Below are 17,108 nucleotides of genomic sequence, written 5' to 3'. Positions count from 1 at the left end.
CTTAGTTGTAATTTAAGGCTTCACATTTTGAAATAAAGATCCAAGTTGATTTGACCAAAGAGATATCAGGAAGAGCTACATCCAGGAATCACCTCATAAATGTATGATAATATCTTTTTTCCCCCTGAAGGGGACATGGGCTTATTTCACTACTACATTGTCCATAAAGGCAGGGCATATAAAAATATGATAGAAGAAAAGTAATTGGGTGGGGGAAAAGCAGTGGATGGGGAGATGGTGGGAAATCTCCAAATAACAGGATTTTCCCTTAGCAAAAGAGGCTCTAGACTTAAGTGGGAACACAGAAGATAGGCACTGAGACCTAACAAAAGAGGGGCCATCAGAGGTAGACTCTGCTTTTGATGCAATATAGTTTAGGGACATTGTTATTTATATGTTTAACTCTTCCAGTTGTAATTTGTAAATATATCTATGCAAATATTTTCTGTCAATAATCATGTATGACTGATACCCAAACCCTAAATATTTATAATCCATCCATGTGATGTCTACTTAATAAAACAGATTTGGGCCAGACATGAAATACTAAAACCTTAGAAAATCTATATGACAATACACATTTCCATTGCTGTGCAAAAGTTTCAGTTTTTGTACAGAGCTAACAATAATGTTCCTTTGACATATAATATGTGCCTGCATGTTTCCTGCAACTCTGTAGCTGTGGTGGTTGTGAGAGCACTGTATTTGGAGTTAAAAGGCTGCAGTTCTATGGCAGCATTGCCACTTATTAGTGGCAAGATACATTATCTTTATCTCATTCACTTTAATAACACACAGAGTGTCTGTTTAATAATGAGGGTAAAACATTAGTTACCAAGAAAATATATAGCATCACTTTATATACAAGAAATACCCCTTTCACAAATTAAAATGCTGCTCAAAGTGACTTTCAGTTTTTATATTTGCCGATTTCAAGTTACTATTCTTCAAATATTAATATTTGAGTAGCTAAGAAGAAATATATGCTTTCTTCATGGGATGCAATGCAATTATTTTCATTTTGAATGGGAAAAAAACAGTAAATTCTTTTTTTTTTCTTGAATTGGCCCTCAAGCAACAACAACTGTACACTACTTTGCTAGGATTTTTGTCTTAATGCCATCTTTGCAGTCTATATGATGTTAGGAATGAAAAAGTGCTCTAATATTGTCCTGACCTTTTAACCCTGTTGTAGGCTCAGGGAATGAGGTGCTAAAGCAATTTGCATTATTGTGTTCTCTGTGTCATGAACTTGTTTGAATTTTGTGTGCAAGAGACCCCCATTTCAATGTCCATAAACACCCACACTTTTTTTTTGTAGTTATTATTGTTGTTGTTATTTATGTCATTGGATAGGACAGAGAGAAATGGAGAGAGGAGGGGAAGACAGAGAGGGGGAGAGAAAGATAAACACCTGCAGACCTGCTTCGCTGCCTGTGAAGCGACTCCCCTGCAGGTGGGGAGCAGGTGGCTCGAACTGGGATCCCTATGCCGGTCCTTGCACTTTTTGCCACGTTTGCTTAACCCGCTGCGCTACCGCCCAGCTCCCATGCCCACACTTTTTACAACAACCCCATGTTTGTAAGACTTCTGTCCATCATATCTAAGGTTAGAAAAGCAAATAATTATGCTGAAAAGTGGGTTAATTAATATTTGAGACAGCATACTTTAAATTTGGCAACTGTTCCGTTTTCCTTCCTTTTTCCCCTTGCTGCCTGAATTGATTTTACAAATAACCCCAGTTGAAAAGAAATTTCCTCAAACAGCAGAAATTTTCTTTAAAAATTACCGAAAAGGTATTTATTGTCCTTTTATAGACCTGTGATAAGTGCTGTTACTGTGGGATTCTAAGAAAGAGTAAAACATAGGTGTCCCATTTGGTTGACATCTAATTTGTATACATTTACAATAAATTCATGCGATGTCTACTAATAGAAATAGACTTGGGTCATACATATAAAACTAAAACCCGAAGGAATTATATTTTACATGTTCATTGATGTAAAAAAGTTTCAGCTTCTGTGTATCACTACTCGTAATGCTCATTTTTACATACAGTATATATATATATATATATATATATATATATATATATATATATATATGTTATTCTAGACAATTTCAAACAGTTGGGCTATGATTATACTTGTAGCCCCAGATTCTGCAGCCTCTCAGGGTTGGGGAGTCTCTATAATGAGTGACTTTGGAGATGGGTTCCTGATTCCATCTGTTCCTTAATAACACTAGTCATTTAAGACAGTTAATAATCATATACACATATAGGTATCTATGCATGTATATGCTCATTATAATAAAAGACCTCTAAGTAATCATGAAAATGTCATTTGTCTGAAGTGATAGAATGAGCCCAGTCTTTCAACATATGGCAAATTTAGATAAGAGGTCTAGCTTTAGAACTTCACAGATGTGAATTTTGGAAGGTCAAGTAATCCTTCTGAAACTTTGTCTTCTCACCTATGAAATGGGTTTGATAACACTCCATGAGATTATAATGAGAAATAACAAAGCACTGCTATATCCAGATCACAGTTTGCTCAAAGGATTATAGCATGTTATAAATTTACTTATATCCTTAAAATATAGGAGGTATAAAATCACTGAAGACTAATTATTCAAACAATTAATAGAATTAATAAACTCCAGGATTCCTATTAATACTGGGATGACAAAGAAAGTTTCACCCTCCCTTCATCCTCAGCTACAGAGGTATAAAATGTCACTTAAATCAGCTTCAGAAATGAGAGAAGTAGGAATTGTGACCTAAACATTGTAAAGGGGCCAGAGGAAGACAGTTATGTATGCAGTAACTGAATGCCAGTTCTGAATATTAAGTTATTTTAAATGCTCACTAAAGAAAACAGAGTAGGCTTAGCAAAGCCAACACCAGTTAAAGTTAGAATTAAGAATGTGGGTTTAAGAAGGTCAAAATGTGAATGGATTATTGATTTGCAGGAAGTACCAGAAAGGAGGGGCTGAAATCTCTGGAACAAGAGCTAGTTAATACCTTAAAGGAGGTAAAATACTAAATCTCAATGTGGCGAATATCATTTCTGGAGTATAAAGCACCATATTTCTGGCTACACTTAGGTAAGTTTTATTTCATCTCATTAAGAGTAAAGAGAAGGACTGCTGTGCAGGATAAACAATGACTATGTCCTTTTCAAAAAATGTATTAATTATTTAATTTATCATTTAATAATGATTAATAAGATTGTAAGATAACAGGGGCAAAACTGAAGGAAACTAAGAAAAAAAATAAGGTATAAATAACCATAAAAGGAACATAAAGTCTTATAATACAAGTTTAAAATGGAGCAATTTGTGATTCCAGACTGGCATATTTCAGCAAAAAATTTACCCATGAAAATTTTGAGTGTACAGTTTGAGAAACATTTGAATTCTGAAATATTGAACGTTTTAGAGTGTAATCTCACACATTATAAATTTCTTGATTTATAAATTTCATTTATTTGAAATAAATGAATTATAAATTTCATGATTTCCCCCAATGTACTTTTATCATAAAGACATTAAAATAATATTTGTTTATTCATTTCTTTATTTTTTACTAGAGCACTGCTCAGCTCTGGCATATAGTGGTGTGGGAGGATTGAACCTGAGACCTTGGAGACTCAGGCATGAAACTCTCTTTGCATAACTATTATTCTCTATACCCCCACCCTTGAAATAATTTGTTTCAATGAATTAATGATAAGAGGGAAGGTTATATACATACAAAAAAGCACACACATAATTAAGTGTGCACAATATCTCTGGAAATTATAAGGAAACAGTTATCAGATGTGATATTTTGTATTGGTTGCAGGTGTGAAGGGGAGAGATCACAGTTTATCCAGGTAAGTGTAACGGAAGGAACCAACATTTAAATTAAAACTTAGAGAATCCTAAGATTACAAAAAGGAAAGTTAAAGTAAGGAGTACAGGTCAAACTGACTGCAATTATAGCATACAGTCAGTGTCTCTATTTCCTTACTTCCTATGTATTCCTTATACATAAACCACTACTGAAACAGCTCTCATTTAAATCTACTATTTTATTTCCCCATTTCTATCCCTTTTGATTTGCTGGTAACATCTTCCTTAGGGGAAAACGTTCTTCTCCAGTTTTCTATGAAAATACTTTCTCTTGTTTCTTGTGTGTGTGTGTGTGTCAGGGGGTGTCAACAGGTATGCTTTTCCACTTGGACCTTTAAACAAACTGTATTGTGTTAGGTTTCGTCTTATTATTTTTCTTCCTTTTTTCTTTTCTTTTTAAAAATTTTCTGCTCCCCCCTTTTCTTTTATTTCTAAATTCTTTATAGGTGAAACTTACCATTATAATACCACTAGCTGAAATAGGCGCACTTTGTCTACCCAATCTATATCTCTAATACAGAATTCTCTCTTGAGGCATACATTCCTTTACTTTTATTCCTTTTCTTTTCCTTTTCTCTTTTTTTTCCTTTTTGTTCCCCCCCCCCTTTTTTTCCTTCCAGAACATTGCTCAGCTCTGGTTTATGGCAATGCTGAATATTGAACATAGGACCTGAGAGCCTCAGCATGAAATTATGTTACGTAACTGCTGGTGCTCTTTCCTTGGTGAACCATTCATCTCTATATTTACTGGACATTACCAAATAGATAAATAAAATGTATCATATTCTCAATATTTTTCCATCTTTCCCCATATAAATACATTGTCCAGGTTATGTGAATAACATCAAATTTCTTTCATCATCTGTGAAAGAAACATGGCATTGATCATTTAGCATATCTTTTTCCTAATTCATCTAACCTCAAATTTCTATCATTCACTATATCTAATAGAGGTTTTACTTATTATAATCTCCTGATTTATTTCTTTCATCCTCAGTCTCTAATGAGGTGGATTGAATTGTTCTTCCCCTCTGTTACTACAGTAAAACTCCAGGTTTTTTTTGTTGTTGTTGCTAATAATATCTATTCTCTTTTCAACTTAATATTCTTCCTATGCACTGAAGCGATCTGCCAGAATGGCAGAATTCAGTCCCCAATTAAAGTATAACCCTCTGTCTTTATGATAAAAATGCAAACCCTTTAGTACTGTAGGCACGAAGCTATATTTTCCCTGTGGATTTGACTAAGGAAAACCAAAATATCTGTGATTTCCCTAAATCATTATGTTGCCACAAGCGCCCAGCATTTTGGGATTGACCTTTAAGGTCAACTCCCTGAACCATCTCTGATATCCAGCTATGGTGCTGTTCCTCCAGGCTTCCAGGTCTCTTGTACCATTTTTCCTCTACCAAGAGTACTTACCATGTAGGTTTGTAATTGTCTCTTGGTTTGTCTGTTTCTTGCAGTTCCTGTGAAGCCAGAAACTGCAAATTATCATAGTATCTTCCAGCTAGGACACAATAGGTATTTAGTATAAATTCACTGCATTTTTAAAAATAAGCAAAAATGTAAGAATGGAAATTTGTTGGATGTGTTACAGAGAATGATAAATAAATCTTGAAAGGAAGAGTAAAGTACAAATTGAAATGTTGAATTTTCAGCTATCAGAAAAATAAAAGGCAAGGGCTAATACTGGTGTTGCATGGAAGCAATCAGTTAAAATAGCTTCCACAATTGAGCTATTGATACAGAGGTATCCCACCACCACCACTACACTACCAAATTTAAGGAAATAGATATATTCTGTTTTTGAAACTGAAAGCAAGGGCATAGATCAAAAGTGAAGGATATACTCTAAATCTGGAGTCAATTTTTGTGGCATCACTATGGCTTCAAAATTGGAATAAGGGAGCCGTTGTAGTTTTCTTTCTTTTTTTAATTAGTGATTTAGTAATAAGATTTTCTACCTGACTTGGAGAGACAAAATGGGTTTGTATCAGGAATCGTCTTATGTGTTGGGCTGAAGAGACACTTATTCAGACAATCACTGAATAATTATGGCAATAAGGTGACAAAATGGGTTTTAGGAAATAAATCTGGTTATATTATACAATATTAAATTTAGCACAGAGGGACTGAATGTGACTAAGGAATATGACTAAGGAATGTGACTAAGGAATATTTAAGTTAAGAAAAACAAATATTGAGAGCAAGAAAAATGCAATGTCAATGGGGAAATTGAGAGTAACCTTGACACTTGAAAAGAGAGAAGAAAAGAAATAGAAATAGAACTTTTAATGAAATTAATGGCTAAATATTGATTACAAACCAGGAAACATTTTCCCAAGCCTGAAAAACTAGCTCGGGCAATTTAGAATATCTGTTATTATTTTGTAAAGAGTGCCATATATGTGTACATATATTTTCTTTTAGTTAAAAAAAAAGACTTTTATTTGAATAATGACAAAATTTCAGACATTAAGTTCTCATCAGTACCATGGAGGTACCATACTATCATGGCCAGTGTCAAGGAGTTGCAGGTACCGTGAAAAAACACAGTAGGCTAAAGTAAGATATAGTTTTGCCAAGCCAACCCTGTATCACAGACATTTAACTGCACTTTTTGATCCAGTCTTCCTTCCCTGAAACTATTTTTCTATAAAAAACAAAAACCAAAAAACCCTAGATACATTCCAATCAGACAACACACTTTAGAAAACCAATTCAAGAAAATTGTGCTTAAGACATATTGAGGAATAGATTCTGATTAGATTTCTAATCATTCTTCCTTTATAAAATAAAATCTTGAAGACTTAAAACATTCCCAAATTACCAGGTTGCTAAACTCATAAAGTGAAGCCTATAATATGTTATTATTATCTTCAGTGTTTTGATGTTAGCATTGAAAACAAGACCATTGTGACAATGCAAAAATAATACCACAAGGTTTTTTAATGCTCATATGGATCTCTGAAACATCTTGTTATCATTGACATGTTGTCAAAAATGTCATTAATTATAATTAAAATGGAAGAAAATATTGTACTTTAGTGAAGTATTTATGTGTGGTCATTCTCTACTAGACAAAATTCTTGCGGACAGTGACTTGTTTTGTTTATGAAACAGCAGACTTAATGCAATATTTGCCACATAATGACTAATCAAAATAATTCTGAATAAATGAAAATTTAAAAATAACACTTATATAGGACCTACTATGTACCAGGAAGCTTACCAAAGTGCTTTAGAAAGATTAATAAATTAATTCTCATTAGAAAGACTTTATTAAAGGCACAGAGAGGTTAGATTTCTTGTCCAAATACTATGGCATCTTAGAAAGCATACTAGGCCGAAAACCTGAACAAAATCATGTTAGAAGTTTTGCTATTAATCAAACTCTTTTTTTTAAATGATGTATTTAAATAACACACACAGAGTCATATATAGAAGAATTTATTTTATTACAGCATATGAATTGTAGAAATTGGAAAAAGAACTGGTTTCAAATACATATTAGTTTCCTTGGCTTGTGACTTTGAGCAAATTTATTAACATATGGGGTCCTTAATTTTCTCATTTGTATAATGTGACTAATATATTATTACCTCACAAGGTAACTGCAAGCTTTAACTAATTAACTTATGTGAAGATACTAGAACATAGTCGGCATCTATGTTAGTTGGTGTTCCAGATAGAATGGTGCTATTTTCTTCTTCCTTCTGTTTCAAAAAATTTAGCAAAAAATGAGATAAAATTCTGATTTATAATGCATTATTTTCCAAAATCTCTTGAAACTACATTTACTGAAGCATTTTCTACATGGTTATGTAAGTCAAATGCAACTTGTTTTCTGGAGAAAAAAAATATTTTTCCCAGATGCTGTTATGCTGTAGACATTTACACCCAGGAAATAATAATCTTTCTTCTAATTGGGATAGCAAGTTATATATATATATTTTTTTCTAAATAAACAAAAGATTAGACTAACAATAGAACATATGATATTTATTTCACCAAGATCTCCGGTTTTAAGAGTCTTTAACAAATTCAATTGGAACCATCTTTGTCAGTGGTTCCCAATCATGGATGCACATTACAATTATGAAAAAAGAAAAAAGTCAGTTTCAGACCCCTTACTCAGATAGTTTAATTTAATTGACCTAAGGGTCTGAGTATCCATTTATTTTTGAAATTTCTCCCGTTGATTCCAATTCTACCTGAGTTGAGAATACTGGTTTGGCCTCTCATTGGAAAATATCACCAGTATCTTATTTCCATTTCATTTTTACCCTAATAAATAGCAATATATAATATTTTTATTCATGCCAACACTGAGAGAATCTAAGAAGTTCCTCAAGAACAGAATTGCTGTACCATTGTGATGACAAGATTTAGCTCCAGTTCTCTAACTGGGTGAAGCAAATTCTATCTTAGTTATTGATCACCACTCATTATTTGGAATCTCTCAAATGCAAGAAAATGGAAAATAGAAACTGTATGTATATCAGTTAATTTTCTTAAACTCCAACTATCATACAACAATACAACTCTAAGATCATCTATGGCTTTTTGTAAAAAGGTTATACCAAAAATTTCATGTTTACTGCACTTGATATGTTGATGTGGTCAATAAGAAAATCTTACAGCATTTTACAATGTGTTTGAATTTTATTCTCGTGGCTATAGTTCTTAAAATTAACTGTAGATTAGAAGCACTGAACCAAAACAAATCCGGGCTGAAGGATGCTTTGAGTTATGTTAAAATATTGAGTAGAAATACATGCCCACTGAGAATACTGTCTTAAACTGTCAAATATTTTGCAAATCTAATCACCTTAGATATTCTCATAATATCTAGTAGTCAAAAACCAGCAACTGTGGCTTTTTAATGCTGGATATTTTACTTGAACACATAGTAGGCTAGCAACATGCTATCACAAATTCCATATTATAAGCCCTAAAACCATTGAAATATCACTACCTTTTTTTTTATGGAAGACAAAATGATTTTAATCTATAATATATTTGCTTTTTTCTTATAATTTAAGCCTCACTCCAATGTGGACACGGCTGTTGAAAGAATAGTTTCCGGAAGTACATGGTCACAGCTCAGTTTATTCTTTGGAACATTTTACTTTCAATCACACAATAATTCCAACAAATAGCTTTAAATAAATACATGAGTTGATTGGGGTTAACTACAGCCATCATCATGAGAGACTCCCAATATTGGCTTATGGAACTTTGCCTTTGGTCTTGCATATACCATATACTACTAGACTACAGATTTCAGATATAACTTTGGCATCACTGCAAAATAAATTCTGAAAGTTAAGTATCTAGTCAGATTGCTGATTTTTGATTGCTTAAGTTTCCTTGGGTCTCAAAGAAAATGAAGGTCCGGGAAGAATTAATTTGTTCGAACCCTTTTTGAAGTCTTTCAACCAGACTTGGAAATAGCATCATGAAAAAAGGGACACTTTTGGAAACTATGCACACAACATATTTTTCCTAATAGGTGTGAAGAATGGCTGCTATGCATAAATGATTGTTGGAAAATAATTCTCTGTAAAACATGACTTAACAAGCAGCCCATTCACCACCCTCCTCATTTCCAATAATCAGAACAACCATGACACATCACATAGATGCCGATATGTTTGTTAGTAAATAAACACCTTTAGGGGATTAAAAAAAAAAAAACTCACAACTTTCAGCCCCTTGATTTTTATACCCGGCAAGCTGGAAAATCAAACTTTGGAGAGAATATCTTTGTGAACAGCATAGTATAAAAGTCACAAGAAATCAGAGGACTCTTCAATATGAATCTGCAAGTTATAAGACTTCTCACAGAACAACTATCTTTTCTTTAATCAAAGGTAAAGTGGGAGCAGCTGAGATTAAGCTGACCCTACATCAGAAGTCAAACATCACAATCCAACAGCAGTTTTGCAACTAAAAAAAAAAAAAAGGTATCTGACACAGTCCCACTGTTAACCATCTCTGAGAACACCCCAACCCCAAATCTTAAAATTCCCGTTATCCCCAGAGCTTTCTTACCTGAAATATGATCACTGGGCAGCTAGGCACATCCGCAGGTGGTGGCTCCAGGGACTCAGGAACTCAGACTCCAGCGCTCATCTCCCGGACAGGAGATGTCAGCGGGAGGGTGAGGCGCGGTTTCTGCGCACCTCTCCGAGCCAGGAAGGTCCGCGAGCCACCCAGAGAGTGGGGGGCCGGCTTTCCTAGTTAGAGGCGAGAGTACACTGCATTAGTCCGGAGCCCACCCTCTCCAGTCCCACTCCCGATTTCCTGACACTTTAGGTTTGCCTTCCGAGAGTTTCAAGCTAGCCCCAGCTTGCGCTATAGGCTAAGAGGCCAGCGTTCTTTCCGGATGCTCAGTTTTCTATCTCCCCAAAGTCCCGGAGGCTCACCTTCCCAGCGTCTCGCCTCGCTCAGCTGTGAGCTGCGCGCAAACTTCTGACTTAAGAGTCCTCCCCAGCGCTCCCGCCCCACCCCTGCGCGCCTCCCCCAAGCAGAACAGGAGGTGTCATCGGAATTGATGAGCTTCAGCCCCCCCCCCCGCCCCCGCCCCCGCACCCTTCCGCCCGAATCGGCCCCCTCAGGTCCCGGAAGGGAGGGGGTGGGGGGGAGAAGCGCTCGGGGATATCTGAGCCCCTTTCCTTAAGCCGCTCTCCCCCCGGCCCGTGAGTAGGGGGCTGCAGCCGCGGTTACTGCCTTGGTCTACTACCTGCTCGCCCAAGTCTCAAGTCCCGGAGACTAAAAGGCAGCAGCGTAAACACTGCAAACCGGAGACCCCCAGTTACATCTTGGAGTAGGGGGCGCAGGAGGGAGGGGCGACAGAGCGGACTAGGCGAGATTCTTAACTCGTCCTTGGAGACAGCTTGCAGAGAGCCCTGTCCCCTCCCTGGAGGATGCAAATTCTGGAGGGAGGGGAGTTTTCAAAGGAGCCCACCTTTAAAGACCACTGACTCCTTTACCCACCACTTGGGGGACAGCATCACCTGAACCAGTCTTGTGGAGAGCAGGGTCTGTAGTGGGAGAGGAAAGAAAAGTGAATTAGGAGCTAGAGAGAGTAGGGAAGAAGAGGGACAGTGAGGGTCTGGCTGGCTTCGGAGTTGGGCAGCTTTTTGGGAACTGGGCACGCTGATTGGAATTGGGGGGGGCTGGGGTCAAAGGTCTTGTTAGGGGGTAGCTAGTGGGCAGTTTAGCCCCCTGTGAGGGTCCACAGAGTGGACGAAGTGTGAAGACTGAGGTCTGGAGTGCCAAACTTTGTGTCAAGAACTGCAATTTTTCTTTCTTCCCTTCTAAAACCTTCGATACCCAGAGGAGCCCAGGACAATCTGATTCCAGGCGGGGCTCAACCTAGAGTGTGGCGGGAGCGCTCTGAGAGGCGGACAAGTTGGTTCCAAGGACGCGCAACCCTCATCCTTTAAGTTCACCTTTGGGTAGAGTAAAGCAGCAGCGGACACTTTTTTTCCCCTCCCCTTAACTCTGCTTAAGGGGCTTTGGGCTAAGAAAGCAGCATCCCTCGCCCCGGGACTGCAAGGTGTTAATTCACTGTACAGGTTACCAGCGCTTTGTGTTCGGCAAAAGAACTAATGAAAACAACATAATAGAACGGGAAGAAAGCCAGACTGCAACACAGCACACTTTCCCGGACAGTTGGAGTTTCTCCTAACACTCAGGCAACTGAGGCACTCTGTGAATTGGGCTGCAGCTTGAACCCTTCTGATTTTGGATCCCTTCCCTGGAGAGATTAGTTGCTATAGGCAAAAGGTGCGTGTGTCTATGTTTTTATTTTGAACCCCTTGCAGGGGTGGGGGCTGCAAGAATTCTTAATTGGTGTCATTTGGGGATTTTAGGGAATCCAGGAGAAGACAGAGTTTAGGGACAATTCTTCCACTAGATCTGGGGGGCAGGGGTTGTGTTTCAAACTCTCCCCTTCATAGCTACCTCCCTGCCTTCTCTGCCACCTCTAATGTGGTGACCTAGCTGGGTGTGACTCACCATGTATTCAAGCCCTTACTGCATTGCTCTATTGCAGGGAAATATTTTACAAAATCTTTATTCCAGGTATTTAAGTGGGAATGATGTTAGCAATGGAAAAAAAAAAAAGACTGGGAAAGGAAGCTGGAAATTGGGAGAGAAATCTTGCAAGGATACACACGCACACACACACACACACACACACACACACACACACACACACACACACACACACCTCACACTCACACTGTACACCTGGTAACACAAAAACAAAACCTGTATCAGAAAAACTTCTCAATTCAGGATTTAGATATAAATAAAAATATAAGTATGCATACACCTTTCTTTGATGTTTATCTATTAAAAGTTTAATAGTTCCTTGCATTTCAGCTGCCTGTTGCTGCTAATATGTGACACTGTCATCTTTCAGTGCTTTTTTTTTCATAACTACCCTCTTCTAACGTAAATCATCAGAGAATTATCAGAGTTGTTAGAGTCACTCCTATGGTCAACTGCTGGAGTCAAATATACATATTTGACCCAAATTATAGAAACAACATTGAATCAGAGATGTTATGCCAAGTGGAGAGTGCTTTTTTCCCATTGTCCTCTGTATTGTGTACTAGGACAAATAGGGATTTTTTTTTTTTTTCTGGAGGCTAACCCTAGGTCATTCCTATATTACTGATTGTAAAAACCAAGATTTCTGTGGGTAGGGTGGGTTTGGTTTCAAACTATTACTGAAGATATGTGGAACATAATCTTTAACTGTGGTTTAGACAAAACAGAAGTCTAAAATATAGTGAGTGAAAAGGCATGGATGTGTTACAAAGATATAACCTATGTGGAATAAGCATAAAGGATTCAGGCTGATGAAAGTACTAACTGTTTTAGAGATGACATTGTAGAGGGAAAGGAATGCCGAAAATTTCAGGAAAGGTGTCATAATAGAAGTAGCACCAAGAATTAGACTCTCTAGTCTCTCAAGAGGATAAAATGGACTTCTAAAGAAATCTTTTATTGAACAACAAAGGAGTTTGCACCTGTTGCAAGCACTTGGATTTTATGGAAATTTAACTTGATTGCTCTCTTAATATTATAATTATATATTGTGTTTATACAGTGTTGTAGACCCTTGGAGGGTGGCTATTAACTTGGGAATGGTCTAGTTAGAAATGTTAGCAATATTTTTAGAAAATGCAATGATAAAGCAATTTAATAGGCACTAGCTTTATTTTTAAAACTTCATCTTCTGTGACAAATGTAAATGTGTTTTCTTGAAAATTATATGTCTTATATATGCATATAGATGTACTGACATTAAAATTAAAGTATATTTTATTATGTGACAATTGATGGTAGCTGTAGATACTTGGTTATAGAATCACCTTGCACTTGCAAATAGTCCTTAAAGTGAAGTTAATGCATTAAAGAGGCATTTGGAAAATAAGTATTTGAAAATACGGTGGTCATATATTTCTGTAAATTTCACTTTTTATCATCTGTTTTTATGTGACTTGTCCTTTCTTTTGCCAATCTTCATAAAAAAACCTCCCCTCTTAATAAGCTGATTTTTATTTAGGGAACATATTTCTACTGTCTTTTTTTTTCTTTTTCTTTTTGGTATTTGGATACTAAACAACATCTTTTCAATGTAAACTTCAATTCAGTTTTCAAAGCCTCCATTTTCATTGCTGAGGAAGTGATATCCTATCACTAACTATAGGAAGGTGTGTAATGTCTCAATTTTGTCTCTTCAGAGCAAAATTTACTCATTTTGCCAAACCCGGGTTTGGACTATATCACATTAATGCCACTGATGATTGTAGAACCCAGTGACTTTTTATAAGATCATGAAATTTTGAATTGCATGAATTCATGGGGGAAGATTGTCATTTATTAAAACTTGACGCTATCACAACTTGTTCTTTTTAAATATGATGGTGCAGGAAGGTTATGTTTTGTAGGGACTAAGAAAAGTCATACACACAGGAATACTGAGAAAAATCATACACACCAGCACACTGAGAGAAGTAATGCATACACATTTTGTTAAGCTGAAAGATAACTATTTCTTGGAATAAAAGATTAGTTCTTTCTTTTGAAAAGGGAGAAATTCCTTTCTTTAAGGAACCCAAATTATTATATTGAAAAACAGTTCAATAGCTCATTCCTATGCAATGGCAACTTAATACAAATTTTGTATCACCTTATATCACAACACACTGAGTTATAGCCATCTATGGGGGAACCCCAAAATTAAAATTAAAATATGCAGCCCCTACCCCAAGGAGCCCACAATCTGTTTGAGGACTTTTTTTTTTCCTCTTGTAGCCTCCTTCCAAATAGACACCAGCTGGTGATTATCCTTTACATAATTATCCTTAACATATTTACATACTTCACCATGGCAGAGAGAATAATAATTCACCTTAGTGAAAAATATTTTCCTGTTAAATCAATTTAAACTTTTCTCTGATCAAACTCTCTTGAGGACAATCTCCTGTTTTTTTTTTTTTCTCCCAGAAATAGAAGCAGATGAACTTGTCTCTCTCCCTTTTTCAAATAATATAATACAGTTGTGTCCCTTTACAGTATGTGTATCCTGGCAAGAAAAAGATTCCATTTAAACTAGCAGTGTCTTTCCGGACTGTATTTACATAAGCTACACTTAGGTTAACTGCTAACTTTATGACCAAATGACTCAGACTAGAAGGAGATGATGGGACATATACCATTAAGTAGCTTTAGAAACTAATTAGTCTATTTCTGATAAAGCCGGGGAATATCTAGACACTAACCTAGTTGTAGAGTGAATTATAGAGGGGAATACAGGAGCCAGGAGAAAATCTGTAGAAGCAAATTGATTGTATGCATACACTCATTCATTAGTTCATATAATAAATAGTGATTGATTTAGTTAAAATTTTTTATTCTAGTGGGAGGATGGAAATAATTTATAATATGAGAGGTTATTAATTTCTGATGACAATGTTCTGAAGCTCACATGTAGAAGACTGTGTGGCAGGCAAGAGGTGGTGATGCTTGAGGATGCTCAAAGCAGACCATTTTTTTGAGCTGATATGTGACTGGGGAAGAGCCAATCCATCTGAGCTACCTAGTAAAATTCTCATATAGTGCCACTTTTCAGCCTCATTGAATGAAAGTAAAAATCACTTGAGTTTAGAATCTCGTGTGTGTGTGTGTGTGTGTGTGTGTGTGTGTGTGTATGTGCGTGCGCGTGTGTGTGTGTGTCTGTCTGTGTGAAGGGCTCTTTGTTAAGTGATCACATTTATTTATTTATTTCATGGCTGGCAATAACGGAAATGGAATTTGGTATGCTAAGAGGTGTAGACAGTGGTTTTAGGCTTGTCTATATAAAGTAGAAGAGGATTTTCACACTGGTTCACCTGCTTTTTGGACTGGAATTTTCTTCAGATATGCTGTCAGAGTGCTGAATGAAAGATTCAAAATCTTCCTGAAAACTAAAGGAAAAGGTGACTTCTCTATTATCCAAAAGTTTTAATTTTTCATGAAAAATAATAGCTCTATTGATATTGCTTTATTAAATATGTAATGTGTACTAAATATTGGATTAAGTGCTCTAAGATTATCTGACTTTTAACTCTGTAAGATAGCTGTGATTGGTATGTTCATTGTACATATACAGAGACTGATGCTTGATGGGTTAAATGATTTGAAAAATAATTTCAGGTTCGAACAAGGCACTATAATAACTGATGGGACTTAACTCAGTAATTGTTCAGCACAGATGTATGTCCGTGTATAGAGGAAATAATAGTGAGTCAAAAAGCAAGATTATTTTAATAGACAATACTATACATCTTCAAATAAAATATTTCAAAAATAATCTATTTCTCATCCACTGTACACCTAGCCATCTGTATTACAGTGGATCTTTGCCTTCCAGGCACAATGTAGTCTAATGGAGAAGTCAAACCATTTAAACAATTAATAATAATTCAAAGATCTGCAGCTCAAGTATGTTCCAGTGCCCTGGGAGATCAGAAGAGAGGAGATTAATTCTGCCTGGGAAGAGAATTTTTTTCTTTACTAGTTATACTCTCTCTCTGAAATCTAATACTCTGGTACTAACAGACTTTGTTGTATGTGTGAGAGTGCTAGAAATATAGAATTTTCATTCGCTGGTGTAAAATAAGGGATAATATTTTAAATACCATGGGAAGTTTACATGAATGAAATTACATAATCCTAGAATGTATAATTCACTTAAGTTTTCTTTGGGTAGTAAATTTACAATTTTATACTAAATCTTTTCAGTTTACTGTTTAAGTAAAAAAAGTGTTAGTTTGATGATAATTTGCATCACCCAGGGAACTAAAGAAGGGAGATTAAAAAGTATGAAACATGGAGATATATATTTTAAGACAAGATAAAAACAGGAAGAGAAACAATTGATTTGAGTTCTAAAAAGGAAATCTTCAATGTATGAAAATCTTTCTACAGAATTTGGATTCTGCTGTTCCACTGGCATCAATTCTGACTGACAAGAAGACACGGAAGAGGATAGAGACACTCTTCTATAAGGAACTCAGAATGGCCACTTCTCCCCAGGTAAGTCCCTTTAATTTCCTAAAATTTGATGATTTTAAAAGATGGAATAGGTCCATGGAAGGCATCTATAAATGCTTCAGGAAATGATTTTAATTGCTTGTACTACTACTCAGAGAGGAAGATGAGAACAAGGATGCATGAATGTTTCAGGGGTAGAAATTGAAAAGAGAAAGGAATTTTTTGCAGAATGAGAAAGAAGATGTTGATGGGCAAGAATTAAAAGGGAAGAAGAAACAGGAGAGACAGGTGTCTTGTCCTGGGGTGATAGTTAAACTACTGTAGTCACTGAGATTATCATTCTTAAAGATGGACTGCGAAGTACTAAGTTGATTACTGACTATATATATATATGTATTATAGACTATGCATATATTTGTACATGTGTATGTATTAGAGACTACATATACGGGGAGAATGAAAAGCAGATCTTTGGAACCTTATCAATAGACTCTGCCACTTTAGCATCGGCTTTTTACCAGCGTTCCCTTCTCTACTTCAAAGGGGGGCAGCATTTTGCCATGTCCTCTTCATTTCTGTTCTATTTGTAGAGTGTTTTTCTCACTGTTATTGTTTCCTTCAAATATCTGTTCATATTTTACTTTGAC

The 17,108-nt window shown here is 36.1% G+C and overlaps 1 protein-coding gene across 1 annotated transcript in view; it reads right to left on the bottom strand.

The window, feature by feature from the left end:
• The window catches only part of CALCR (calcitonin receptor), a 95,446-nt gene extending 85,052 nt beyond the window's left edge, over nucleotides 1-10,394 (bottom strand). The window contains exons 1-2 of the mRNA XM_007522495.3: nucleotides 10,332-10,394; nucleotides 9,958-10,142 (exon numbers count right to left, since the gene is read on the bottom strand). The gene's annotated coding sequence lies outside the window, so the exon portion shown is untranslated. The remainder of the gene's footprint in view (nucleotides 1-9,957; nucleotides 10,143-10,331) is intronic.
• Between the last annotated feature and the right edge of the window lie 6,714 nt (nucleotides 10,395-17,108).

This window comes from Erinaceus europaeus, chromosome 8 (assembly GCF_950295315.1).
Source record: "Erinaceus europaeus chromosome 8, mEriEur2.1, whole genome shotgun sequence".
NCBI classification, from domain to species: Eukaryota; Metazoa; Chordata; class Mammalia; order Eulipotyphla; family Erinaceidae; genus Erinaceus; species Erinaceus europaeus.
Note: the sequence above shows the minus strand (reverse complement) of the source record. Positions and strands in the feature narration are given on the sequence as shown.